Source organism: Giraffa tippelskirchi, chromosome 1 (genome assembly GCF_054371585.1).
Source record: "Giraffa tippelskirchi isolate mGirTip1 chromosome 1, T2T-mGirTip1v1.2.pri, whole genome shotgun sequence".
Lineage (NCBI taxonomy): Eukaryota > Metazoa > Chordata > Mammalia > Artiodactyla > Giraffidae > Giraffa > Giraffa tippelskirchi.
Window position 1 is genome coordinate 115917226 of NC_137275.1, and position 27054 is coordinate 115944279.

The following is a 27054-nucleotide window of genomic DNA, read 5'->3' on the forward strand; positions in this document are numbered from 1 at the left end:
AAAAAAAAAAAAAAAAAAAAAATTTAAGTTATCTTATTAATTTTTCTAATTTAGTGGTGGATTCCTTTGAACTTTTTGTATGTAATAATAAATTTTTCAAATTACAGTTTTATTTCTTTTACATTCTTTAATTAATTATCTATTAATATTTAACTTATCATTGTACTGTTTAGCACCTTCCGTGTCATGAAGGTCAGTCTGCTGTGGCTGCCATACAAAATACCACAGACTATGTGGGTGAAACTAAAGAAATTTAATTTTTCACAGTTCTATATCTAACAGTCCTCATCAGTGTTGACACAGCTGACTTCTTCTGGGTCTTCTTTCCTTGGCTTGTCCAGTGTGTCTTCTTCTAGAATCTTCACGTGGTTTTTCCCTCAGTGTGTGCCTGTGTCCTAATATCCCCTTCTTATAATGACATCCATCAGAGTTGATTAAGGCACATCCTAATAGCCTCATTTTAACCTAATTACTGTGCAAGATACTGTCTTCAAATACCTTCTATGGTATTGGGGGTTAGAACTTCAACATAAAATTTTGTGGGGACACAACTCAGCCTAAAACAATAGATATTCTTGTTTTGTTCCTGATTTTAAAACAGTTATTTTCATGTTTCACAATCAACATAATATGTCAATTTCAGTGACATCAACTGAATGGCAATTGGCTCTGGACACTTCATATCCCCCCCACCCTCAACACATCAAGTCAGCAATATTTCATGGACAAATTCCCTTTGCAATAAATCAGGAACTAATTGTAAGTCTTCTGCATCATGGGGGAATGCAAAACCAGACTGACCAAAGCTGGTAGGAAGATATGGGATGTCTTCCTGCCAGAGACCCTGCACCTGTTGCAGTGCCATATGATCAGGAAGAGACTCCCTAGCTCCACCCGGCTTCACCATGGGGAAAAGAGGACTTGGTCCAGGGTCCTGGTTTTTCTGAGGGGCTCTTCACTTAGAGGAATGGCTTCTGTCTTATCTCTCTTGGAGCTCTGATGGTTCTGAGACAGTGTAGCTGCCACAGGGGGAATGAAGGCATGGTGTGGACTGCTAAATGCTTTACCTCCCACCCCTTTAGTACAGAATGAGCAAGCAAAAGCCACAGCGGCCTGCTTCTCCCCGGGGAGGGTTGGTACAGACCCTCAGAATCTCTGGTCAGACTTGTTGGTGAAGCATTTCTCCTGTACAAAGGTAGATAATGAAGACTGAAATCCAGACCTGCTTTGTCCAACACATAGACACTGATACACAGAGTCAAGGAAAATGAAGAACCAGGCAAAGACGTTCCAAACAACAGAACAAGATGAGCCTCAGAAACCAACTCTAATTAAGGGGAGTTGTATGATTTACCTAACAGAAAATTAAAAATAGCTCTCACAAAGATCCATAGAAAAACACATGAACAAAGAGAGAATTTCACGAGATAGAAAATATTTTAAAAATACCAAACAGAATACATTATCCTGAAAAACAAATAATTGAACAGAATAACTCACTGAGTTATTTTAAAATAACTGCTAGAACTAATAAATTAATTTAAAAAAAGTTGTAGGATACAAAATCAACATACAAAAATCAGTTGTGTTTCTATACACTAACAATGATCTGTCTGAAAAGGAAAGTAGGAAAACAATCCCATGTACAATAGCATTAAAAGGAGTAAAATACTTGGAAATAAACTTACTAAGGAGATGAATGAATATAAAGATAGCCTGTGTTAATGTATCAGAAGAACTGATTTTGTTAAAACATCAACATGACCCAAAGCAATCTACAGATTCAATTCAATCTTTATCGAAATTCCAATGACATTTTCTAATAGAAATAGAAAAAAAGCAATTATACAATTCATGTGGAACTGCAAAAGGTTGTAAACAGTCAAAGCAATTTTGAGAAAGAAGAACAAGGCTGGAGCATCGTGCTTTCTGATTTTAAAATGAGTTGCAGGCATACCATGGAGATATGGAGACTTAGTGCCAGACCACAATAATAAAGCAAATATCACAATAAAGTGAGTCATGTGAAGTTTTTGGTTTTCCTGTGCATATAAAAGTTATGTTTATACTATACTGTAGTCTATTAAATGGACAATAGTGTTATGTCTAAAAAAACAGTGTACATATCTTAATTAAAAAATACTTTACTGCTGAAAACTGCTAAAAATAAGCCAATCCTTCAGTGAGTCATAACTTTTTAAACTGGTGGTGAAGTACGATAAAGTAAAGCTCAATAAAATGAGGTTTTCCTTGTTCAAAGCTGTAGTCATCATGGTGTTAGCATAAAGACAGACATATAGATCAATGGAATAGCATAGAACGCCTAGAAATAAATCCTAACATAGAGACATGTGTATTGTCATATGTGAAACAGAGCACCATTCCATGTTCGATGCATGTGACAAGGGCTCAGGGCCGGGGCAATGGGATGATCCAGAAGGATGGGATGGGGAGGGAGGTGGGTGGGGGGTCCGGGAAGGGGAACACATGTAAACCCATGGCTGATTCATGTCAATGTATGGCAAAAACTATTACAATATTGTAAAGTAATTAGCCCCCAACTAAAATAAATAAATTTATTAAAAAAAAAAAAAATCCTAACATAGATGATCAACTGATTTTCAATGAGAATATTAAGAATACACAATGGGGGAAAGGACAAACAAATGGTGCTCTTCAACAAATGGTGCTTGGATCTCCAGCCTCTGTTTCAAAAGGTAACCACTACTCTTACTTCTAACACTTTGTATTAGTTCTATTATAATTGAATCTTGTGCTATGTATTCTTTGATGTCCAATTTCTTTTAATCAATATTTATTTTTTTGAGTATCATATTTTGTTGCACGGAGCAGTATTTCTTTCATTTTCATACTGTATTTCATTGTATAAATAGATGACTGTTATCAAGGCCAAACTCAGTACTGCTTGCCGCATGACAGGGCCAACAGATCAAGAGATTAAGCTGTTGGGGCAAGGAATAGTGACTTCATTTGGAAAGATGTCAGACTGAGAACATGGTGAACCAGTGTCCCAGAGGACCAACTTCCCTGAGTTAGAATTCAGGCTTCTTTTATACAGAAAGGGGAGGGAGTAAAGTCAGACAATTTCTGGTTTGGGTCAGCCTCAGGAGTGAATGTATTCATTTCTTCCTCCCTGCAGTCATTCACAGCGCCTGGTCAGAATGTTTCCTCTGAGCCAAACCAAGGTGTTTTAGCTTAGTGAATGCTCATTACCTGGGAGACAGAGTTCCCAGAGATGGGCCATTGTGTGTAATTCAAGTTTATAGGCAACATCCCTTTAGTAATTAATCTGTTATAGAATACAAAGTTTCTTTCCTATTGCAATACCATTTACTCCTTCTGCAGAAAGACTACTACAAATAACAGTATTATAAACATTCCTGTGCACAGTTTGATGCATATGTGGAGGCATTTCTGTTGATCATGGGGTATACATAGGCTCAAATGTAGTAGTTCTCTAAGTTTCCAAAGAGTATATACTAGTTTATATAACCTGGATCATGGATATATGAAATTTCTGTTTTCTCTATATCCTTGCCAAAATTTGCATATTTATTTAAAAATTAGCTATTCTGGTTGATATGCAGTGGTGTCACATTGAAATTTTATTTCCTTTGATTGCTAATGAGTTTGCTCTTCATATATACTTACTGGCCATTTAGATATTCTCTTTTAATCAGTAGCTGTTCAAATCTCTTGCCAAATTAAAAAAAAAAAGAACACACATTGACAATCTTTTCCTATAGTTCTGAAGGTATTCTAAATGTGATCCTCTATTGTTACAGGTGCCACAAATATCTTCCCCACTCTGTGACTAGCATTTTAATTTGCACATTTTTTTCTCTACATGTGATGATTTTCAGTTTTAAACTGATGTTCAGTTGTCTCCTAAAAGTCTGTTTGTTTCACCTACTTCAGTGCACAACCATCCTGGAAAATGGCTACAAGTTCCTTTTGCATGTATGTGGGGGGTCCTGCCAGAAGATTTACAGCATCATCTATAAACAGGGAAGAAGGATCACTCCTTACGAGGAACAGGATGACATCTTTCATGTGCACAGTCTGGGGTCTATCTGTTGGCTACAGTCCTCACTCGCCAGAGGTGCTGCAGCTCTCCGTGGTGACTCTCATACATCCTAACCTTTGCCAGATCTGTACAGCTCTCTGTCCTCTATGTCAAGGAGCACTTTTGCTAGAACCTGTCTATTTCAGTTTTAAGGACTCCATGATTTTGGTTAGCTCATGCCAAAGATTCCTCTGGATTAGTCCCTTCTGAGTATGATTTGGGCCCTATTACCCATTATGGTAAAATATCCACTTTGTTTCTGGCCCTAAGATCCTGCATTAACCATGAAATTCAGGGAGCCCATCCCCAGGGGAGCAATTAACATGGTCAGCCATGGCCTATGCTGAGCTGGCCGTGTCCTCTTGATACTCCTGGATATGTGGAGAATGTGTATGTGAAAATTTACTCCAGCCTCTTCCAGTCTTCCTAAGGCTTTAAAATCTTCCTGTGTAACATCAACTCTCAGAATGTCTTGTCTCAGTTTCCCTTCACAGTCTTTAAAAGTATGCATTTATTTATTTATCTGGCTGCATTGGGTCTTAGTTGCAGTGTGTGGGACCTCCACTACAGCGTGTGGGCTCTTCTTTGTGGCAGCCAGCTCTAGAGCGTGGGGGCTCAGTAGTTGCTGGGTGTGAGTTTAGGTCCCAGGCCAGGGACCAAACCCACGTCCCCTGCACTGGAAGGTGAATTCTTAACTACTGGACCACAAGGGATGTCCCCTCTCTTTATATCCTTAAAAATTATTGATTGGGTCGTTTATTTTTCTGGAATTCAGCTGCAGAAGTTGCTTGTATATTTTTGAGATTAATTGTTTGTCTGTTGCTTCGTTTGCTATTATTTTCTCCCATTCTGAAGGCTGTCTTTTCGCCTTGCTTATAGTTTCCTTTGTTGTGCAAAAGGAGAATAGCATTGAAACATGTATATTATCATATGTGAAACAGAACACCATTCCATGTTCGATGCATGAGACAAGGGCTCAGGGCCGGGGCAATGGGATGACCCAGAGGGATGGGATGGGGAGGGAGGTGGGTGGGGGGTCCAGGAAGGGGAACACATGTAAACCCATGGCTGATTCATGTCAATGTATGGCAAAAACTATTACAATATTGTAAAGTAATTAGTCCCCAACTAAAATAAATAAATTTATTAAAAAAAAAAATTATTGAGAAACTCAAAGAATTTTACTTATGTGACTTATTGAGTACCAAAATTAAAATTGTTAAATGTTAACAATGTTTATCAATAATTTATTTAAAATAACAACAATAAATTCATCACATATTGACATAAATAGCATACTTTTAATGGAAATAGCTATATTTTCTCAAACAAAAATAATGAGAAAAGTAATATTGCTTTATATTTTTGAAAATATCTTTGAAAACAAGAGAAGATAGCTAGGTTTCATATCTGCTCCTGTATTCAGTTTTTTGACATAGGTTACTTTGGATGGAACAGATGAAATAATTGATTCACATGGATGTTTAGTTGGAAAATGGAGGAATATTTTAATAATTTTCTCAGATAATTTTAGATACTCTTCTTTGATTTAGCACCGAAGTGAAAGTGAAGTGAAAGTTGCTCAGTCGTGTCCGACTCTTTGCAGTCTCACGGACTATACAGTCCATGGAATTCTCTAGGCCACAATACTGGAGTGGGTAACTTTTTCCTTCTCCAGGGATCTTCCAAACCCAGGGATTGAACCCTGGTCTCCCACATTGCAGGCAGATTCTTTACCAGCTGAGCCACAAGGGAAGCCCAAGAATTCTGGCATGGGTGTCTTATCCCTTCTCCAGTGGATCTTCCCAATCTGGGAATCTAACCTGGGTCTCCTGCATTCCAGGTGGATTCTTTACCAGCTGAGCCACAAGGGAGCCCCAAACAGCCCCATAATAATTTCTTAAGGATTAATTTCACTGTGACAATGAAACCATATAAATAAAATTTTCTATTCTGTAGCAACGTTAACATCCATTGATCTGCCTTGCACTTTGAATATATCTCTTATCCATGCATGATTTTGTAGCACCATGCATTGATTCTCGGAGTTATTCAGATTTTCCAAATACTGACATGTTCCATTATACAATATTAAAAATCAACTTTTGATAATATCAGTACCAACCTCAAATCCTTTATGCATGCTTCCTTTTCCATTACATGAAATATTAAAAATGAATGTATTCAAATAGTGGAGCTTTACAATGTTAACAGTTTTTACTACTTCATCAAAAACATTATTAAGTGAAACTGACATTTTTTTTTTTTTTGGTACAAGTTCATGGTGGTAAAGCATACAAAAACTGTTAGCACAGTGTAGTGCCATTGCTGTGATTTATGGTAATATGTCAGCAGTTCTACATACTTTTTTGTTTTTTTGTACATTATCAGTATAAATGTCAAGCTGGTGAAAAAAGTAAATAATATATAAAATTATTATGAAATTAGTTTGGGTCCTGCAAGCCTCATATAAGTTTCTTAGGGACTCCAGTCATCTGTGAAATACACTGAGAACTATTGCTCTACAGTATACCAAGAAAGTTCTAGCATCTTGCCTTACTTAGTGTAGGCCAAGATTTCTAGATTTCTGTCAGTCAATTAGGAAAATGTTAGAGCCATGGCCAGTGACTTTTTGACTCATTCAAGCTGGAATTTCTCTTTTGTAAGCCCATATTAATAACTTGAGCTTGGTCCAGCATTACATTCCCTCCCCACCCTCCAAGATGCAGGAACACTGGGATTCATTCTCTTACGTGCTCCTCAGATTTCTACTGATATATAATGGCAACATCCTGTGACTCCTGTGATGATATATCTTGTATCTCCTCAGGGGCTACATTTTCACCTTATCCTCTGGTGCCTTCCAAGATTTCTCTGGCTGTAGCTCTAGAAATATGCCAGCAAATGTGGAAAACTCAGCTGTAGCCACAGGACTGGGAAATTTATTTTCATTTCAATCTCAAAGAAGGGTATTGCCAAGGAATGTTCAAACTACTGCATAATTGCACTCATTTCACAAGCTAGCAAGGTAATGCTCAAAATTCTACAAGCTAGGCTTCAACAATACGTGAACTGAGAACTTCCAGATATACAAGCCAGATTTAGAAAAGGCAGAGGAACCAGAAATCAAATTGCCAACATCCACTGGATCATACAGAAAGCAAGGAAATTCCAGAAAAAAATATCTACTTCTGCTTCATTGACTATGCTAAAGCCCTTGACTATGTGGATCACAACAAACTGTGGAAAATTCTTCAAGAGATGGGAATACCAGACCACCTGACCTGCCTCCTAAGAAATCTGTACGTAGGTCAAGAAGCATCAGTTAGAACTGGACATGGGACAACAGACTGGTTCCAAATAGGAAAAGGAGTATGTCAAGGCTGTGTATTGTCACCCTGCTTATTTAACTTATATGCAGAGTATATCATGTGAAATGCAGGGCTGGATGAAGCACAAGCTGGAATCAAGATTGCTGGAAGAAATAGCAATAACTTCAGATATGCAGATGATACCACACTAAGAGCAGAAAGCAAAGAGGAACTAAAAGAGCTTCTTGAAGAATGTGAAAGAGGAGAGTGAAAAAGCTAAACTAGAAACTCAACATTGAGAAAAACAAAGATCATGGCATATGGTCTCATCACTTCATGGCCATTAGATGGGGAAAAAGTGGAAACAGTGACAGATATCTCCTTCTTGGGCTCCTAAATAACTGCAGACAGTGACTGCAGCTGTGAAATTAAAAGACATTTGCTCCTTGGAAGAAAAGCTATGACAAACCTAGACAGTGTATTAAAAACAAGAGACATTGCTTTGCCAAAAAAGGTCCATATAGTCAAAGCTATGGTTTTTCCAGTAGTTATGTAGGGATTTGAGGGTTGACCATAAAGAAGGCTGAGTGCCAAAAAAATTGATGTTTTCAAACTGTGATGCTGGAGAAGACTCTTGAGAGTCCCTTGGACTGCAAGGAGATCCAATCAGTCAATCCTAAAGGAAATCAACCCTGAATATACATTGGAAGAACTGATACTGAAGCGTAAGCTCCAATATTTGGCTACCTGATTCAAAGAGCTGACTCACTGGAAGAGACACTGATGCTGGGAAAGATTGAGGGCAAGAGGAGAAGGGGACAACAGAGGATAAGATGGTTGGATGGCATCACCGACTCAATGGACATAAATTTGAGCAAACTAAGGGAGATAGTGAAGGACAGGGAAACCTGGCTGCTGCAACTCATAGGATCGCAAAGAGTCAGACGGGATTTAGTGACTGAACAACAAAGTCTAGAAACAAGAAAGATTGTGGGGATAGGACAATAAAAGGGTTAATAGGTAACTTTTTCTAAGGCAACTGCCAGGGGTAGTCATAGCAAACACACTCTTCCAACAACACAAGAGAAGACTCTACACATGGACATCACCAGATGGTCAATACCAAAATCAGATTGATTATATTCTTTGAAGCCAGAGATGGAGAAACTCTATACAGTGAGCAAAAACAGGACTAAGAGCTGACTGTGGCTCAGATCATGAACTCCTTATTGCCAAATTCAGACTTAAATTGAAGACAGTGGGGAAAATCACTAGACCATTCAGGTATAACCAAATCAAATCCCTCATGATTATACAGTGTAAATGACAAATTGATTCAAGGGATTAGATCTGATAGACAGAGTGCCTGAAGAACTATGGACGGAGGTTCATGACATTGAAAAAGAGGCAGTGATCAAGATCATCTCCAAGAAAAAGAAATACTAAAAGGAAAAATGGTTGTCTGAGGATGTCTTACAATAGCTGAGAAAAGACGAGAAGTTAAAGGCAAAGGAGAAAAGGAAAGATACACCCATTTGAATGCAGAGTTTCAAAGAATAGCAAGGAGAGATAAAAAAAAAAAAGTCTTCCTAGGTCAGTGCAAAGAAATAGACAAAAATAATAGAATAGGAAAGATTAGAGATCTCTTCAGGAAAATTAGAGATACCAAGAGAACATTTCATGCAAGTTCAGTTCAGTTCAGTGGCTCAGTCGTGTCCGACTCTTTGCGACCCCATGAATTGCAGCACGCCAGACCTCTTTGTCCATCGCCAACTCCCGGAGTCTACCCAAACCCATGTCCATCGAGCTGGTAATGCCATCCAACCATCTCATCCTCTGTCATTCCCTTCTCCTCCTGCCCCCAATCCTACCCAGCATTAGGGTCTTTTCCAATGAGTCAACTCTTCGCATGAGGTGGCCAAAGTATTGGAGTTTCAGCTTCAACGTCAGTCTTTCCAGTGAACACCCAGGACTGATCTCCTTTAGGATGGACTGGTTGGATCTCCTTGCAGTCCAAGGGACTCTCAAGAGTCTTCTCCAACACCACAGTTCAAAAGCATCAATTCTGCGGCGCTCAGCTTTCTTCACCGTCCAAATCTCACATCCATACATGGCCACTGGAAAAACCATAGCCTTGACTAGATGGACTTTGGTTGGCAAAGTAACGTCTTTGCTTTTAAATATGCTATCTAGGTTGGCCAAAACCTTCCTTCCAAGAAGTAAGAATCTTTTAATTTCATGGCTGCAGTCACCATCAGCAGTGATTTTGGAGCCCCAAAAAATAAAGTCTGACACTGTTTCCCCTGTTTCCCCATCTATTTCCCATGAAGTGATGGGACCAGATGCCATGATCTTAGTTTTCTGAACGTTGAGCTTTAAGTCAACTTTTTTACTCTCCTCTTTCACTTTCATCAAGAGGCTCTTTAGTTCTTCTTCACTTTCTGCCATAAGGGTGGTGTCATCTGCATATCTGAGGTTACTGATATTTCTCCCGGCAATCTTGATTCCAGCTTTTGTTTCTTCCAGCCCAGAGTTTCTCATGATGTACTCTGCATAGAAGTTAAATAAGCAGGGTGACAATATAACAGCCTTGACGTACTCCTTTTCCTGTTTGGAACCAGTCTGTTATTCATGCAAAAATGGGCACAATAAAGGACAGAAATAGTATGGACCTAACAGAAGCAGAAGATATTAAGAAAAGGTGGCAAGAATACACAGAAGAGCTATACAAAAAAGATCTTCATGACCTAGAAAACAGCGATGGTGTGAACACTCACCTACAGCCAGACATCTTGGAACGCCAAGTCAAGTGGGCCTTAGGAAGTACCACTATGAACAAAGCTAATGGAGGTGATGGAATTCAAGTTGAGCTATTTCAAATCCTAAAAGATGATGCTGTGAAAGTGCTGCACTCAATATGCCAGAAAATCTGGAAAACTCAGCAGTGGCCACAGGGCTGGAAAAGGTCAGTTTTCATTCCAGTCTCAAAGAAAGGCAATGCCAAAGAATCCTCAAACTACCACACAATTGCACTCATCTCACACACTAGCAAAATAATGCTCAAAATTCTCCAACCCAGGCTTTAACAGTAGGTGAACTGTGAACTTCTAGATGTTCAAACTGGTTTTAGAAAAGGCAGAAGAACCAGAGATCAAATTGTCAACATCTGTTGGATCATTGAAAAAGCAAGAGAGTTCAAGAAAAAAATCTCCTTCTGCTTTGTTGACTATGATAAATCTTTGACTGTGTGGCTCAACAAACTGGAAAATTCTTTAAGAGATGGGAATACCAGACCACCTGACCTGCCTCCTGAGAAATCTGTATGCAGGTCAAGAAGCATCAGTTAGAACTGGATATGCAACAACAGACTGCTTCCAAATAGGAAAAGAAATATGTCAAGTCTGTATACTGTCACTGTATATTGTCTGTATGTTTAACTTACATGCAGAGTATATCATGTGAAATGCTGGGCTGGATGAACCATGAGCTGGAATCCAGATTGCTGGGAGAAATATCGATAACCTCAGTTATGCAGATAACACCACTCTTATGGCAGAAAGTGAAGAAGAACTAAAGAGCCTCTTGATGAAAGTAAAAGATGAGAATGAAAAATTTGGCTTTAAACTCAACATCCAGAAAACTAAGATCATGGCATCCGGTCCCATCACTTCATGGCAAATAGATGGGGAAACAATGGAAACAGTGACAGACTTTATTTTTTGGGGCTCCAAAATCAATGCAGATGGTGACTGCTGCCATGAAATTAAGATGCGTGCTCCTTGGAAGAAAAGCTGTGACTCACCTAGACAGCATATTAAAAAGCAGACACATTACTTTACAAACCAAAGTCCGTCTAGTCAAACCTATGGTTTTTCCAGTAGACATGTATGGGTGTGAGAGTTGGACTATAAAGGAAGCTGAGCGCCGAAGAATTGATGCTTTTGAACTGTGATGCTGGAGAAGACTCTTGAGAGAGTCCCTTGGACTGCAAGGAGATCCAACCAGTCCATCCTAAAGGAAATCAGTGCTGAATATTCATTGGAAGAACTATGCTGAAGCTGAAACTCTAATACTTTGGCCACCTGATACAAAGAACTGACTCACTGGAAAAGACCCTGATGATGGAAAAGATTGAAGGCAGGAGGAGAAGGGGATGACAGAGGATGAGATGGTTGGATGGCATCACCGACTCGATGGACATGAGTTTGAGTAAGCTCTGGGAGTTGGTGATGGACAGGGAAGCCTGGTGTGCTTCAGTCTATGGGGTTGCAAAGAGTTGGAAATGACTGAGTGAGTTAAATGAACTGAACTGACAACATTTCCTTCTGGTAGCTGGAAACTAATCTCAGGAATCAAAGTGTTTCTTTTATTGGCAAAGGAGGCTGCAGAATGCAGGGTTTCAAGGGTTCCTAGCTTCGTATACCAGCCCGGATATTTGGGGTCCATGTCCTTTCCAATCAGTGTTCTAACTTTAGCCTATGAGACTCTGTGAGTTTAGGAATTCAATTTGCATTATAATTCAATCACCTGCCCCTTTCAAAAATTCCATCCTTCAGAAATAGAAAATAAAAGAGTCTTTTTTTTTTTAGGTTTATCATCGAAAGCATCTAGTCACTTTGACCTTGAGCTTGGAAGTTAAAGAGTCAAGTTTTAAGATCCATACCACCTACCTCTTCTCCAGTGCCCTTAAAAGCAAGCAAGCAACTCTACTGAACTCCTAGATTCTTCTAAAATGTTCACTGAGAGCAACTATTGGTAAATCTAAGCCCTGCCATCTATAGACACTATACCAGAAGTTTCTGAAGGTGCTGGTTTAAGTTACTTTCCACTGCCTGCCATGTTTCTTTACCCCTGGCAAATGAGTCACTAAGTTCTTTAAATTTGATCAGACCAGAGAACCAGTTCCAGAAAACTCAGGACAAATTCAGAGAACTCATCTTTAAGGCTGCTTCCCTGAAAACTCTTTTGTTACCATTGCTTTTGTATAAATTAGATTCATTCAGAGACACAGAACCACTGTGAGTGATGCAGGGATGTATAGGCATATGACCTCACATAATTGTGAGATTTAATGAAGATCTGGAAAATCATTGCCTCTGTTGAAGTCCTGAAGTTACTGTGAATCAGAAGCCAACAGTCAAGAAGAAAAGCTGGATGGAAAGAAAGAGAGAACAAGGATGCTCTGTGATTCATGACACCAGCTGGAAACCACCTGTTACTGCCTCCAGTTTCAATGTCGCAGTCATCTGTAGAGGAATCTGGTGACTTTTTTCACTAGAGCTGCACATGCATCTGGTCCTGGACTTGGAGAAGCTGAAAGAGAAACTCTCATAGTGGGTGGAAGAGCTACAGGCTCAGTGGAAACCCTTTGTTAATGGCAAATCAGAAAAGAAGGGTCAGTGTGAACTGCAGCCATCACCTGGAGCCCTAGACCAGCTCTTGTATCCTTATTAAGCTCGTGCAAATCCTTGTGTCCAGTCTGCCTGGAATTGTACAGAGAAGGGTGTCTAGTGCCACCAGGTAGATGACACTGTGTGAAGCCACTATGTCATAGTTCATAACACTAAAATCCTCCTCTGTAACTAACTCCCTTCGTTATTTAGCCTATGCCCTGTATTTAAATGGATTTAATGTTCCATGTCCGCAATTTTTACCACACTGTTTCTGGTCCTTTTTTTCACTTTAACTTTTTCCTTTAATGCATTTTTTCAATAAAAGATCATGTGAATCACATTTCCTGAGTTCTATATATTAAAAATATTTTTCTGTGATCTTTAAATTGATAAGATAGCTTGGTCTGGTAAATTTTTCTTGTAATTAACCAGGTAATGATTTTCCTTCTGAAGATGTGTGCATTCAGTCCTCTCCCAGAAATGAATGCCACTGTCAGAGACAAGAGGGCCCTCTGAGTTTTGGGACGGAAACGGTGCCGTTTTTTCTGGGATTTTCAAGAGTTCCTTCTGTTTTTGGAATGCTAGTAACTTCTAGTACTTGTATTGAAGCTTAAAATTCTATATTGATATTATCTGACCCATTGTGTGCCCCTTTAATCTATAATTTCTTATAATCTATTATTTTAAGTGTATTTTTACTTCAAGAAAGATTTCTTGAATTAAAATTTCTTGGACTTAATTTCTGTTCTGATGTATTTTATTTTCTCCTTTATGTTTTTCAAAAGCTCCACATGAGATTTTTCATTTCCACTGTTTTCTCAATTAATCATCAGATTTTGTATCTTTCTTGATCTCTTACCTTTTAGGTGCAATATTTTTATTACTGTTTTTAAGTTATTGGAAATGGTTTTTACTCAATATTTTTGTTTACTCTAGGCTGCATTTTTATTTATTTTTATCCCTCATTTTTATTTCTTTTGTTTCATATGTATATATTTTTAGATATTATATCATTAAAAAGATCACGTTCAAACAGGAGATTTCTCCCTGAGCTAGCAGTTTATTAAAAGATATTTTGTAGAAAGAAAGCTCTGCTATCTGGGTTCAGAAACTTCCTGCCTCCCTGGGGAGGCCTCCAGCTGTTCAGCTGGGGAAAATTAGAAGCTTTAGAACTCCTGATCTTTCTCACATCCCGCATCACAGCACATTTGCAGAATGGTGTTTTCTGTATGTTTCAAATTTAGCTGGTGCTTGTGCACATTGTGATATCAGAGGAATATAGAAAGGAATCTAGGGTAGCATTTTTAGACAGTCCATGTGCCCCATTCTTGTAGATGACCTTATCCGCCAGCCATCCATGACTTCAGAGAACCCTGTGCCCTCTCAGACACTTTAGCTGCTGGAATCCTGGGTGTGTGTATCTCACTGTGGTCCAAGTTTCCCTGTCCAGCATAATCCATCCTGAGTGGATTCGGGCTCTAGGTGCATCTTCACCCCATCAGAAAGGAGGTTCTTGTTCTATTTCATGTGTTCCTTCTTGTCTTGGAATGCAATTGAAAAAGGAGAGGAAGGTGTGAGATCTCTCATGCTTCATTATCTTCTGGTTTAACCTTTTCTAAAAAGAAATCTGTAGAAAATTTTAATGTTTCTTCAAATGTCTTCACAATATTAACACACACACACACACACACACACACACACACACAGTTTTACAGAAAAGGACAGGCTTACACAGAGCTGGCTCATCTACTTTGTGAGCTCAACTGAAAGATAAAACTGATTTTTCCTTATAAGTTTGTGTTTGCCAGATGAAGAGGAAAAAGCAAATACAAGATTTGATCATGAAAGCAGGCAACTGGCACTGGTCCAAAATCCTCCCCCCAACTCCCAACTCCCTATTCCACCTTGATTCTCTCTGGTGGAGGTCTGTGTTACGCATAGTAATTTCCTTGTCTGAATATGTTTTTGTGATAAGAAAATATTTATAATGTTTCTTAGAGTTTTGTTCCTTACTGGCCTCTCAGTAAGTGAAAGATACACAGAATACTTGAGAGCATTCTGAAGAAATGGATGAATTTCCTCTTCCTTTTTCTTTCCATTTAAAATGAGGATGGACAGTTATCAGAGGGACCCAGAGTCTTCAGAACCGGTGAGATCCTTGAGACTTTTGGAGAAATTGACTGCAAAGGGGATTGAGCTCTTGTCAGAATCCCAGGGATGCCGCACAGCACTGAGGCTGGATGTGGCTTCCAGACTCCGCACCAGCGCCGGACAAGATCTGTGGTTCTTAGACTTAAGAAAGGAGAAATCCTTTGACTTAAGGCACCTTGTGGATCAGACATGAGGAAGAATATCTGGGCAGACGCCTGCTTGCTTAGAAGACACTGAAATTGGGATGTACTGATTCCCTGGTATTTTGTAAGCTCTTCAGAACTTAGATACAATCTTGAAGAAGTGACAGGAAATTACAAATGGAAGGACATTGTTTCCCATAATCGTAGTAGAACAGGATGTTAAGGGAAATTAATCTGAATAATACAAGAAGGTGAATAACACTTTATTTCTAACATTCCTGGGGTTGTGAACAGATATCCATTTTTGTTCCAGATACATCCAGATACTTTGGCTGGGCAATACTTGTAGATGGAATTGTTAGTGAGTGGCACCATGTCATCCTTTAATTGATATATCCACTTTTCATTTTAATAGTTGCTGTGCATGAGAGAAACATTTTGGATTCCTGCCAGTGTATATTCATTTGAACGTACAATTTAAGAGCAAGAAAAGAGTTTTGCCTCTGAATTTCCCTCTACCATAAAATTAAGATATCATTAAAACTGAGATATTCAGCTTACCAACAGCTTATCATTTAAACTGAGATAGCTACAAACAAAGGGGAATTTGTAGAATTAAAGGATTGCATGTAGACATCTGACTCATACTAGTAATGGTAAAAGCCATCAAGTCCAGCAGAGGGGCCATCCTCTGGGGTCTGGCTTCAAGGTGAGAGCCTATGTTCCTCCATTACCTTGGTAAATATCAGCAAGTGTTCTTAATCTGCATAAGCCCCCTGGGAGATCTTAGTATCTGGAAGGAAACCTGTGAAATTAGAAATTATGCCAGTGATTTGAGAAGGGCTTCAAAGTTACTGTAAACTGGGTATAAACATGAATGAGACCTGACCTGTAGATATAAGCTAGTGCCAAGATCTGTTATGCTTCCCATGTTGTGTCAACACTTCTTTAGGTATGTTTCATTATAATAATGGCATACGCCAAGAATATTTAGAATATCTAAGGCATGACATGCCTGTCTTATTAGCTTTAAGATAATAAATGTTGGAGGTTTGCTACTAAAACTAATGATTTGAGATTTGGAATAGTTAATCTTGAGCCATACCTAGTTGTTGTGGCTGTTCAGTTGCTAAATCGTGTCCAACTGTTTCTGACCCTATGAACTGCAGCACACCAGGCTTCCCTGTCCTTTACTATCTCCCTTAGTTTGCTCAAGCTCATGTCCATTGAGTCAGTGATGCCATCCAACCTCTATTTCCCCCTTCTCCTCTTGCCCTGAATCTTTCCAAGCATCAGGTCTTTTCCAATGAGTCAGCTCTTTGAATCAGGTGACCAAAGTATTGGAGCTTCAGCTGAAGCATCAGTCCTTCCAATGAATATTCAGGGTTGATTTCCTTTAGGATTGACTGACTGGATCTCCTTACTGTCCAAGGGATTCCAACGAGTCCTCTAGCACCATTTTTCAAAAGCATCGATTTTTCGTCACTCAGCCTTCTTTATGGCTACATGACTACTGGAAAAACCATAGCTTTGACTATATGGACCTTTGTCAGGAAAGTGATGTCTCTGCTTTTTAATACACGTTCTAGGAACTTCCCTGTAGCTCATATGGTAAAGAATCTGCTTGCAATGCAGGAGACCCGGTTTACTCCCTGAGTCAGGAAGATCCTCTGGAGAAGGGCTTGGCAACCCACTCCAGTATTCTTCCCTGGAGAATCCCCATGGACAGAGAAGCCTGGTGGGTTACAATCCATGGGGTTGCAAAGAATCAGACATGACTGAAGCAACTTAGCACACACATGCACAGAAACTAATACAACATTGTATATCAACTGTACTTCAATTTAAAAAACAAAATTTTAATGTAATAGAATGAAGTACAAGTGTATCCCTATTACATTCCTCTGGAAATCATTTCTGACTATAGCAAGTTCCAAACTTCTCTGGAAAACCTACTGAATTGTTAACCTATGAGAGGTGAAGGGCACTCCATAGATTTAGAAAGTAGCTTTAGGTTCTGGGAGTCAGTTGGATAGTGAGGCAAGAAATTGAGATGACTGATGTGAAGTTTTGAGAATCCAAGGGAGGAAAGCTGCAGTTCTTGACTTATCTCCTGAAGCTGGAGGAGCATGCAAATGTAATAAGGGTGGCCTGCCTGAATAGGGTCTGGAGCTTGATTTGCAATCATCAGTTAGGATATAATTATGTACTGCTTCCACTGAAAGCAAGCAGATCACATCAGAATTCCAGCTATGTCTCTCCAATCTCTTGTTCATATATCCAGGCTGAGAATCCCAGAAATGTATCTCTACTTGTAATTATATGACAACTCGACCATCATTGGTGAGGCATCTTCCTATCCCAACCCTTTCTTAGTCCTACACTCCACAGACATATATACAAAACATGAAAACTACTATTATTCTCATTGTGGGAAGAAGTGTAGGGTTATATTTATGACTCTGAACTGTTACGATGATTATTTAGGAACAAATCATGCTTAGAATATAATATTCTTCCTCTAAACCTAGGACTTCTGAGAAGTACAGGGACTGAGTTATTTTTAAATGCTTTTAAAAGATTACAGACTCCTTCAGAAATATGATGAAATCACCAGATCCATCTCAGTCTGGCTCAGAAAAAAATAGTTTTTTATTTTATTTTTTTGCATTACATTTTGAGTAGTTCATGGATTCACTGAAATTCAGTTAAATATCTCAGGTCAATGAGAGTCAAAGATTTAGAGATTGGTGAGAAAAGGCTAGTTCATGATTGAAGAAAAAAGCTTCTAAATGACCTTTCTAGCATAGATATGTATTATCTCTGTGTGTTGAGAATATGGTATATGTTAGCTCATAGATGTCATTTGTAGAAAGTGGATAGAACAGAATTGAATGTTTACCATCTGGTGATCTGTCTGGATGAACTTACAGTATCTGGAAGAATGTGTATTAAAAGGCGGCTTAAACTTTCTCTGTGATATCAAAGGTCTCAAGCCTGCCTTTGACAAGTGTTGGATGGAAATCATCTCACATTCACACCTCACATGTGCTGAGTGGCTCATGGACTTCAGGCAAACGGTCAGTGAACCTGTGGGAGGGAGAGAAGGCACCAATCACTTGTTCCCTGGTCCTCTTTTCCCCCTTTTTCCTAGATCCTTTTGAACCACGATGATTAGTCCATGTGACAAGCAGAGGGTCAAAGTTCATTCCCCTTTCACTTCACTGCTGCTTGTTGCACACCTGAGTGAGGCTTACATGCAGCATGATATTTTAGAGCATTCATGATGAAATCCTTAGAACCTGGCCAATAATAAGTCAATAGGAATGTCTGTGTTTAACGTTAAACATTTGATGATCAATTACATAAGTTTCCTCTCCCACCCTGAACTCAGGGCACTTTCTCTCTATTTCAATATTTTTTTTTAATGTTTTTTTTTTTTTAATTGTGGTAAAAGTCACGTAATATAAAATATACTATTTCAACTGTAGAGTTCAGTGGCCCTAAGTACATTCACATTGTTGCACAACTCTCACCATCATCCATCTCCCGAATTCTTCACCTTCCTAAACTGAAATGCTGTCCCCATTAAATACTAATGCCCCCTTCCCCCACCACTGGCCCCTGGCATCTATCAGTGTAAATTCTGATTCGATGAATTTGACTGTTTTAGGTATCTTGTATTAAGTGGAAGAAAGCAGTATTTGTCTGTGCCCATTTATATTGGAGGGGTTTTCCTGGTGGCTCAGTGTTAAAGAATATTTCTGCAATGCAAGGGACACACAGGAGACTCAGGTTTGATCCCTGGGTCAGGAAGATCCCCTGGATGAGGGCATGGCAACTTAATCTAGTATTCCTGCCTGGAGAATCCCATGGACAGAGGAGCCTGGCAGGTTACAGTCCATGGGATCACAAAGAGTCGGACACCACTGAAGTGACTGAACACACACACGCCCACACCCACAGACACTATGTATATTGGAATGTATTTTTAAGGTTAACTTAAAATATATCCTACAAACAGGTTGTAACTTTTCTCCCCTTATGCTATACAGCAGGTTCTCATTGGTTATCTGTCTTATACACAGCAGTATATACATGCCAATCCCAATCTCCCAATTCATCACACCATCCCTTCCTATTATGGTGTTCATATGTTTGTTCTCAACGTCTGTGTCTCTTTTCTGCTTTGCATATGGGTTCATCTGTACTGTTTTTCTAGATTCCACATATATGTGTCAATATATATTATTTTTCTCTTTTTGACTTCATTCCATTTGATCTTGCTTTGATACTTCTAGGATGGTTTTCTAATCAATTACCTCATCTTGTAATATCCAAATGAGAGATAACATTTATCATAATTTGCGAGCAAAAAAGACACTGTATCTTCTTTTCTCTTATTTGCAAATGTACTCATCTCACACGCTAGCAAAGTAATGCTCAAAATTCTCCAAGTTAGGCTTCAACAGTACATAAACTGAGAACTTCCAGACGTTTAAACTGGATTTAGAAAAGGCAGAGGAACAAGAGATCAAATTGCCAATATCCATTGGATCATAGAAAAAGCAAGTGAATTCTATAAAAAAAAATCTGCTTCTGCTTCATTGACTATGCTAAAGCCTTGGACTGTGTGTATCACAACAAACTGTGGAAAATTTTTAAAGAGATGAGAATACCAGACCACCTGACCTGCTTCCTGAGAAACCTGCATACAAGTCAAGAAGCAACAGTTAGAACCGGACATGGAACAACAGACTGGTTCCAAATAGGAAAAGGAGTACATCAAGACTGTATATTTTCACCCTGGTTATTTAACTTATATGCAGAGTACATCATGTGAAATGCAGGGCTGGAGGAAACACAAGCTGGAATCAAGATTGCTGGGAGAAATATCAATAACCTCAGATATGCAGATGACACCATCCTTATGGCAGAAAGTGAAGAAGAACTAAAGAGCCTCTTGATGAAAGTGAAAGAGGAGAGGGGAATATCTGGCTTAAAGCTCAACATTCAGAAAACTAAGATCATGGCATCTTGTCCCATCACTTCATGGCAAATAGATGGGGAAACAATGGAAACAGTGACAGATTTTATTTTCTTGAGCTCCAAAATCACTGCAGATGGTGATTGCAGCTGTGAAATTTAAAGACTCTTACTCCTTGGAAGAAAAGCTACGACAAACCTAGACAGCATATTAAAAAGCAGAGACATTACTTTGCCAACAAAGATCCATCTAGTCAAGGCTATGGTTTTTCCAGTAGTCGTGTATGGATGTGAGAATTGGACTATAAAGAAAGCTGAGCGCAGAAGAATTGATGCTTTTGAAGTGTGGTGTTGGAGAAGACTCTTGAGAGTCCGTTGAACTGCAGGGTGATCCAACCAGTCCATCCTAAAGGAGATCAGTCCTGGGTGTTCATTGGAGGACTGATGTTGAAGCTGAAACGCCAATACTTTGGCCATCTCATGCGAAGAGCTGACTCATTGGAAAAGACCCTGATCCTGGGAAAGATTGACGGCATGAGGAGAAGGGGGCAACAGAGAATGAGATGGTTGAATGGCATCACTGACTCAATGGACATGAGTTAGGACAGGGAAGCCTGGTGTGCTGCAGTTCATGGAGTTGCAAAGAGACAGACATGACTAAAAGACTGAATAACAAGAATAAATACCTAGAAGCAACTCAGTAGATGTTTATTAAATAGTGTGGACTTCCACAGATATAGAAATTGGTAAGCAGAGAGATCATGGAAGTTCCTCAAGGTACTCCTACTGAGTAATGGATTAAGAAGTATAAATTTGTATAATGAGTTGAAAATAAACCTTTTCCATTAGACATGATATGCTATTGTATTTTACATGATCACCTAACACTTACAGTATAAATAGGGTCTAAGCAAGCCTTTCCATAGGGAATTTCAAGGTCTCTGATTTTACTGAATTTCCTTTTGCAATTTGAACCATTGTAAAAGAAACAACACCAATTAAAAAAAAATTCTTACTAATATTCATGGGCATATCTTTGACCAAGTTCTGGATGTCTACTAAAATATTCTGTTCTCCATTTCAATTGTCATCAACATCCAGAGATTTATGAAACTGTTAAACCAGAAGCTGTTACTTATTAATTCTTCTCTATTTCTGGTTATATTGTCATTTGGTTGGTTGAAATAAAACTGCTTCATTGCTCTTTCCTGATCACACTTTCCTTACCAGTTTCGTTCAATCTACATACCAGGTACTGATTCTTCATGAATAAATACAGTGTATTATACCATGACACCCTATTTAGCACAAAATAAGAGCTCATGAAGAACCTATGTACAAATTAACATTTAATTTATTAGTTTGATTATTATTTTATTCTTTTTTCCAGAGAAGAAATGCAAGAACTCATTTTTTTTATCCCATAAAAATTTCTTATAGGTAAATAAGTAAGACTATTCACCCACATCATTAAATTTTTTATTATCTGCTGTCATTAACTGATTATTATTCAAAATAATCTGAACATTGAGGGTAATCACATTCTACATTTTCTTTTTTGGTTGTGCTTCTCCTTTTGTTTTCCTTTCTAAAAATCTTATTGATATAAACACTGAGAAAATTTGCTGCTAATGAAACGTATAATGAAAACAGTTGACTCTACTTGTCTTTTTTGTTCTGCGGTTAGAAGGAACATCACTTATTGGGCAAACAACTCTGTTTTATTAAAAGTGCTGTATGAATGGCTTTTAGGAAGCTACCTAATGGTAGTGGCTGTGAGCTGTCACTGCATCAGAGAAAATACTTCGATTACAGAAATAGAGCAGATGTTCAGTCCACATTTGTGTACTTGAAATACACTTAAAGCATAAAACCAGGCTGAGAGCACCAGTTGCAAGGAGAGATGAACAGCCTGTAACCATGGAAGAATTACAGTGCAGCAGATTCTAGACACCATTGGGTTGGAATACATTTAAAGGATCCAAATGGGCTTCCCTCATAGCTTATCTGGTACAGAATCGGTCTGCAACCCAGGAGACCCCAGTTTGATTCCTGGATTGGGAAGATCCTCTGGAGAAGGGATAGGCTACCCACTCCAGTATTCTTGGGCTTCCTTGGTGGCTCAGCTGGTAAAGAATCTACTCACAATATGGGAGACCTGGGTTCGATCCATGGATTAGGAAGATCCCTTGGAGAAGGGAAAGGTGACCCACTCCAGTACTGTGGCCTGAACTTGGACTGTATAGTTCATAGTGTCACAAAGAGTCCGACAGGACTGAGAGACTTTCACTTTCTTTTTCTTTAAATGGCAATAGTAACAGTGTTTCAGCCCTGGGAAAGTAAAAGGATTCAAAGTGTTCTGTAGTTTCAACTGTGGCAACTTTAATTATGGAGCTGTTAAAGTAAGTCCTTGGAGTAAAAGAAACTAAAGAAAAATTTGCTAAGGTTTTAATTCCACATCACTGTGTGGCATGCAATAAAACATTTCTAGGCAAAATTTTAGGTGAAACTTTGTTATCGTTGACTCAGAAATCTGTTCCTGACTTTAGGTATACATAATAAAGAAACCTTAAGCTGAAGCTACAGTACAGTTTCTTAGTCCCAGAGGAAGAATGCATTTCTCTTTCTTTGGTGTGTGAGTAAAATAATCAAAAATGGCACTTTGCTCCAGATTGGAGTTTCTCTACCTTAGTGCTAGGGATGGTTAGACTGGAGAAGTCTCTGCTACAGGGATATTTTTCAGCTATGAGACGTCAATAGCATCTCTACCACCCAGTTGTGACACCTGAATTGTTGCCAGACATCTCCCAATGTCCTCTGTGGGAAACCTCAAGCTGAGAGCCGCTGCCCTGGATTGTGATCCTCTGAATATGTTTGTCTGGGATCATGTGGTCAGAAATCCCAGCACCACTTAAAGAATGCTATTAAATGGTGAAAAATATTGTTTTCAATCTGCCCAATCACTCCACTCTTTGAAAAATTAAGAAAAAGTGGTTTAAAAGTTTATTACTTTAAATTAGTAAAAGAAATTAAATTCACAGCTTTATTGGCCATCAAAAATGGGAAAAATTCTTCCATATGAACTACTCAATCTTGAAGCACTTTGGTGCTCAACACGAATAATAGCTATAATAATAAAACCCACTGTCATGTTGCCTCAAGTGTTTGGTGGTTGTCTTTTGTTCACTGGGTAATCACTTACCATTTGGCATGTTGTTCCTGGCACCTTTAACTGGTAAAGGGCTACAAAAAGCTTTTATAGCTATTATATGTGTAGCGAGTGAGTTTTTGCTTTCTTTTTCACACAAAGAACCTGCATGAATTCTAAGATGTAAGAATGATTTTTCTTTTTCACAAGGTAAATGAACCAATACCCGCTTTTGGTACAAATAGACCTAATGGGAATGGAATGTAATTCGACATCATGTTAAGTGCTATAGTGACTAGGACAGGATAAATCCTAAGTTTGGGAGTCATTGAATTTGAAAGGGCTCCATTCTCAGTGAACAAGTACACAGGTTTTTGCCTTATGGCAGGTGCTTTGCCATGTCCATTCATTTATGGTTTATTGATCCCAGGCACACAGGATCAAAGTGGAGCTTGCCCTAAAATTATCTATTCTCTAAACAGGGAGAAAAGTCTTAATTTTGTGAAAGAGTTAAGTCACAAAGCAGAACAATGATTTAATTGCTGATGAGAGATTACAACCAGTCCATCCTAAAGGAGATCAGTCCTGGGTGTTCATTGGAAGGACTGATGTTGAAGCTGAAACTCCAATACTTTGGCCACCTGATTTGAAGAGTTGACTCATTGGAAAAGACCCTGATGCTGGGAAAGATTGAGGGCAGGAGGAGAAGGGGAGGACAGAGGATGAGATGGCTGGATGGCATCATCGACTCAACGGACATGGGTTTGGGTGGACTCCGGGAGTTGGTGATGGACAGAGAGACCTGGTGTGCTGCAGTTCATGGGGTTGCAAAGAATTGGACATGACTGAGCAACTGATCTGAACTGAACTAAGAGGTTACATGTAAAAAATTTCTGAAAGAGCTCTTTATTAGTGGAGAGCTGATGACAAAATCTATAGGAAAGAGAGATCATTGCCAGCTTTTAAAAAATACCATGTGAATTTTGACCTAAGTCATCTTGAAGGATGAATAGGAGAAGAACATGCTTTTCAAAAGGGTAGATCAATATGAGCAAAACATGGAAGAGGCGATGCAGAGTGGATGTTTGGCGGGTCAAGGGACAATAATATAGACCATTTGGCTCGAGAAGATGTTTTGTGTATGGAGTTGAGAGGTTAGCTGGAATTAGGTTGGAGGCGGTTTCAAAGGTTGGCTTTTATTGATTCTTTAGGAGAAAAGGAGGCTCTTGGCAGACGAGCAGATCTGTAATCAGTGCTTCAGGAACATGAATCTAGCAGTAATGCAGAGTGAGGATAATGACATGATGATGCCACGGAAAAGATGACAGTTGAGGAGAACCACAGAAAATGCAAGAGATTTGGCAAATATTGAATTTATTTGTTTTTCCCCCAAGGCATCTTCAACAAGAAGTAGAAACAGTGGAGCTTGATTCTATAATTACTTTTCCTGAATTCTCTTTGGTGCTGGCTGAAGTGGATGCTGTGGTGTACAATCTGGATTTCTTTCAGGATTGGAAGATTCTTCCCCTGTTGCGTGGTGTACTGCCAAGTGCCAGCCACTTTTAGCTCTCAGTGTTTTCTGGGACTTGCTCTTTGCTGAAGAGAACTACCTTGACTAAGTTCCCAGGAAATTATAGAGGGAAGCTGTCATGGAGTGTAAACACTCTCATCCTCACCACAGTCAGGATTTTATCTGGAGTCACCTCACTCCTGCACCGTCTCTGCAAAGCTGGCTGAGACCTAGTCATGAATGCACAGCTGCCTTACTTGTTCTACCAAATCCTGCTTCCTCTCATCTCACCAGAGTTGTGGGCTCCAAGAATGTTCATTCCCCAGTGAAACTCTTGCACACTCATCCCTCTGCTTCCTGGGCACCTCGTCTTGCAGCAGTCGGTGCCAAGTGTGGTATGGGGAAGCAAGTGCAGTAATGAGGTTGGGAAGCTGTCACACTCACTGTTGGTGAGGACACAATCACATTAGTAGGGGGTGGAGAGGGTATTTTTGGAAGACACACAGCCCTGGACACAAGGTGATGAAGGAATTATTAAAACTTTCAGTGATGGTAATTTGGGATGATGTATCAGTTGAAGGATATGCATTAGTGGCAATAATGTTTCAGACACATTAAAATTATAGGGATAGAGCTAGAGACTGTCGTATAGAGTGAAGTAAGTCAGAAAGGGAATAACAAATATATGATATCACTTACATGTGAAATCTAGAAAAATGGTATGGAGGAACTTATTTGCAAAGCAGAAATAGAGACACAGATGTAGAGAACAAACTAATGGAGATGAAGGGGAAAAGGGAGGGTGTGGTGAATTGGGAGATAGGGACTGACATCTGTACACTACTTTGTATAAAACAAAACTAATGAGAACCTATGGTATAGCACAGGGAACTCTACTCAGTGCTCTGTGGTGACCTAAATGGGAAGGAAATCCAAAGAAGAGGGTGTACGTATATATATACACACATGACTGATTCACTTTGCTGTGCAGTAGATACTAACACATTATTGTTAAGAAACTGTACTCCAATAAATTCTTTAAAAAATAAATAAAATATAAAAGAGAGAGCAAATATAAGGACAATTAAATTGAATGATATTTGCTAGGGGTGGTTGATCCTCTGGAGAGAGACAATGAAAAGCTGAGGAGAGTCAGTTGTTAATTAGAGGGTAACAATGGAAGACAGGCCTCCTGAGGACACAGACAGCTGGAGCAGAGCCCAGGACTTAGTAAAAGTACATCACAGTTACATGTAATGTTAAATTCCTGAGCTAGGTAGTCTGGGGAAGAACGGGATCCTGAGACAAAAGATGGGGCTCTCTGAGCTTCTTCTGAGCTTCTTCTGAACCTTTCAAGTTTAAGACACAACCCACTCCTTTATGTTAAAGGCAAATCCTCCCTCCACTGACCTTGGAGATAAGGTGGAAGGCAACGATACTTTGTGCCATTCTCCGAATTGCCCCCATCTCTCCTCCTAGCCATGAGGCCAGGACTAGGGCTGAGTCACAATTACCTGATTAGCCAAGTGCTGGGCTTGGTTAGAGGGAAAAGGACTCTACTCTAGAGGAGCCTCAGAGTTGATAGGACATATTCACTGAGTATTAGCAGGAACAGGGAGAGGACATTGGACTGGACTCGGATGTCTTGGGTCAAGGTCGATGGAACATAAAGGAATTTATCAATATGGAAGCATTTTTTCCTGAGATACAAGGACTTGACATGCTGAGCAAGAGATGGTGCTAATGTGTTTCTAGAATGCATCTTAGAAGCTTGGAGAAAGTGTTACCCCATGCCAAATAAAGTAAAAATTCAAGAACGGCCATGGAGAAAGAAAGAAAAAGGTCAAGAAGCTTAGATAATTGCACATGCCGAGGTGGATATGTTACCGGGGGCTGGAGACCCTCTGGGGGGTTTCTGGGAACATTCTGCTTCCCACACAAAAGGAATGGCTTGATGAGGTGTGTCAGTATCACTGAGAAACCGGGCCATAGCTGTCACCTGTAAGCCAGGACTGATGCTGAGAGGCACTATCACTAAAGCAGGCTTACAGGTAGGATTCTGAAATAATAGAGGCAAGTAGAAGTCAGGCAGGTACAATGATCACAGTGAGTGGTGAGGCCTTAGTGGTGGCCAGGAAGGCCTGACCCACAGAGAGCTCTAGGAGTTATTAATTGTACATGATCTTTCTAGGGACCAGATAGATTGTCAGCCAGCAAGAGTATTTTTCACTTCATTTAACCAAAAAGACTGATGACTGTATGATCAAGAGATTGAGTATAGGCATCCCAATTAAGAAATCAGGATTTGTTGGTTAATTTTTATAC